The 3817-nt window shown below is 31.6% G+C and overlaps 1 pseudogene; it reads left to right on the forward strand.

The window, feature by feature from the left end:
* The first annotated feature begins 287 nt into the window (after positions 1-287).
* Positions 288-2348, forward strand: LOC112091104 (annotated as a pseudogene).
* The last annotated feature ends 1469 nt before the right edge of the window (positions 2349-3817 follow it).

The following is a 3817-nucleotide window of genomic DNA, read 5'->3' on the forward strand; positions in this document are numbered from 1 at the left end:
TTTTTTTTTTTTTTGGTTGAAGAATGTCAATTTTCTTGTACTCAAGTGTTATTATTATTTTCTTTTTGGGGAGGATTTTTTGAAGTGTTACTATCATCACTTTAGAGATAGGTAAAAAAAGGCAATTATTGATACCAAAACAGAAAAAAATAAATAAAGGCCATACGACAAACGGATAAATATTTTATTATTATTTCAAGAGACTGAATAATATATACATGCACAGAAGCAAGCATATTCCACTACTTAGAAACCCTATAAATACCCACTAAATCTCTTTCATTGAGCACACAAACAACCAACTTTTCCTCCTAAAAAAAAAAGAAAAAGAAAAAAAAACAATGAAGGTGGACACTCTCACCATCTTATCCACTGTTTTTTTATTTGGTATTGTCTCTGTCTATTGTGAAAGATCCGATCACCATTGTGGACCAAAATATGGCAATCCTGGCTGTTCACAGGGCAGATGCTGCAGCATTCATGGGTGGTGTGGCGGCTCCGCCGCTTACTGCCAAGGAGGAAATTGTGATTACCAGTGTTGGGCTCGTTCTCTACTCCTAAACAATATTAATAATAATAATGCTGTTAGTGAGATCATCAGTGAATCGCTTTTTGATGAAATGTTTAAGCTCCGGAAAGATTGCCCTAGCCAGGGCTTCTACAGTTATGATGCTCTCATAACTGCTGCTGCGTCATTTTCCGATTTCTGTGATACTGGTGATGTCGCTACTCGTAAGAGGGAGCTCGCAGCTTTTCTTGCTCAAACTTCTCAAGCTACCACAGGTTTGTTACTATAATTATTATATAGTTTAGGGAATTTTTACAGTAGAAAATCTCATTTTTCGTTAGTGTTAATTATTGTTATTTTAGCCGGTGGATAAAATCTTTAACAGTGTGATCTACAAGTGTACGTGTGTTAAAATTTGAAGCACGCAACGCATAACAAGTCATATTCATACTTCAGATAGTTAGAAATTTAATATGACGACTTAAGCAACGGTATTTACCGGTCGTGAAAAATAACAGTTTTTATCAAAAAAATTTCCCGGTTACAAATTGTTGTCTAAGCTAAATTATCCTGTTATTTTATAGGAAGTTTGCGTTCGAATTTGTATCTACATATATACATAATTTAGTTGTATGTTGTGCTGTAGGACGAGAGTCTGATTCACTGGATCCATATGCGTGGGGTTACTGTCATATTAATACGACCACTAGTGGCGTTGAGAATGATTATTGTACATCTTCTAATTGGGCATGTGCTTCTGGAAAAAAGTATTACAGTCGTGGACCAATCCAACTCACTCAGTAAGTACTGCTATATACCTCGAAAACAATTACTTCCTTTACAGAAATTGAATTATGAAACATCTTCAAAATTATCTTATAAGCTAAATTTTTCTATGAGAAGTAAAATTATGATTCCTTAGAATCTTAATAGATCCACAGAGCTATGGAACATGGAAGTGTTTTTTGTTGAATAACAATCGTTTGTTAGTTAAAATACGCTTGTTGGAGTTTTACTATTATTGTTGCTTTTCATCCATATTAGAAAAAAGAGGATCTTTTACAGTAGAAGTATTACATGTTTCTGACCGTTAAATTTGATTAAAATCACATCAAAATACACAAGTATGAAAATTTCAGATCTGACGATTGACATATATGTAGAGATCTTCCGGTAGTCATTTTCCATGTCCGGTAGAAATCTCCAAAAAAACATAGTAAAAGAAGAAAAAAAAAAGAAAAGAAAAAGGTTGTCGTAGAATATTTGTTTTAATTTTTTGTTGGATTTCATATATTTCACATATTAATGATCACACTTTCATATCAGCAACCACAACTACGGACTTGTTGGAGAAGCTCTTCGGATAGATTTGATAAACACTCCAGATTTAGTGGCAACAGACGTTGTTGTATCATTCAAGACAGCAATATTATTGTCAATGTCAACTCTGAAACTAGTCAAGTCCTTGGTCATATAATCCATGGAAATTCTGGACAAAAGAGTAGTGATTTAATCACTAATAGCATTGGGTACTACAAGAGGTACTGTGACATGTTGGAGGTCAGCTATGGAGATAACATGAAATATTGGTACGATGAAACTCATTTCTCGGATGTTTCTCACTTACAAATGCCTGTCTACTGAGTATTATGATATGGAGGAAAAAGAAATGGTGGCTTTCTGGTATTAAACTAGTTTTCTCTATGATGAGAAAGTTAATTATCTGGGCTTTTTGTTTATGTCTATATCGAAGTACTGTATGTAATGTTACAATGGACTCGACTTTCGTTAGTTGAGCTTGTGATCATGAAATAAATAGGCCACCCATGTTTCCCAGCAATATTTATTCTATCCTCCGTCAATTTTTTTTTTAAGTTTAACTTTTCTTTTTTTTTTTCTTATATATAATTTTTTTTATTAAATGAAATAGTGTGCTGATCAACTAGCATAACGAAGAACGTTAAATACATCTGAACTAGGTTAGTACTTATATGAATTAACTATTCCTCACTCTAAGAGCGTCACCACGACAAAATAAGCTCTTTGACGGCATTGAAAAAACAAGTAAGAAGGGATACAACTAAAATATGTTATTGAATGAGGGTAGCAGTAAAACGTCTAAAACTATCAATAGGGACTCTTTCTAGAAGCCGTGATTCATGTTATTGATCATTTTTTTTTTTAATTTTCAACTCAGAATTTTCAATTTTTTAGGCTTTTATAGGAGTTGTCTATAGTCTCCAAGTTTAAAAATGAGGGATAAGTACCCCATGTGCCATCATAACGGGCCCATGTGCTAATCATAATTATAAAACTGGCTAAAAGGCTAGCGTAATTCTCTTATATTAAAAAATAACAGTTATTATTTTAAAAATCAGAAATCGTTTTTAAACATATATCAATAAATGACTATCATGTACACATGTCATGAATAATTATATGAAAAATATTAAAAGGCACCTTAATAAATGATTGTTGTTTTTACTGTTAATAAATATCAGTCATTCCATCATAACCGACTGTCGTTTTAAACCTAAATAAGATTCTCGTGAAGAATTATATCTGCCATGTTCTTTTTTTGATTGACACATCTAGTCATGCATGAACATTTGTTTGGAACAATACATGACAGTGTTTTATTTACCATATGCTTAAAATGACTTCTAATTCTCAAAATAATAACTGTTACACATAATACAAGAGATTACGCTAATCATTTAACCTTTTACGATGTGGAAAATTTCTCCCATAAAAAAAGGTAGGGACCACAAAAAAGCCACTTTTATATTACACCATTTTAATAAAGTCGTGATCAAGAATTATTTGCAATGATAAAAGCATTATTGTTATTTAGAAGCCGTGACATTCATATGCTGTCATTAAAAATCATTAACATAACATTCGGTAAATGTTGCTATTTCTGTTTTATTAGCATTCGGTAAATGTTATTTATTTTTGTTTTATAAATAAAATCAAACAATTAATGAGTTTTTATTGTCAATATCTTCTTAATAATTGAATAATTTAGAATTGTGTGAAGTCAATTTTGATATTTCGTAACATAAAAGCCATCATTACAAAACAAAAAAAAGTTTACTGATAAGAGAAAATAATTAAAATACATTCTTAGAAGCCACCAACAATGCACTTAATTTCTTATTTGTTTTTCCCCATGATTAGAATACATGAAAAGCGCTATAATTTACATGTCTCAAACGTTGCAAATTAATTACTCCTATTTAGTGTCTAAGATATGTCAAAAGAGAAGTTAACTATCGGAAGCTTTGGTATCGCTATTAAGCCATCTAA

Source organism: Morus notabilis, unplaced genomic scaffold, assembly GCF_000414095.1.
Source record: "Morus notabilis unplaced genomic scaffold, ASM41409v2 Scaffold306, whole genome shotgun sequence".
Classification (NCBI taxonomy): domain Eukaryota; kingdom Viridiplantae; phylum Streptophyta; class Magnoliopsida; order Rosales; family Moraceae; genus Morus; species Morus notabilis.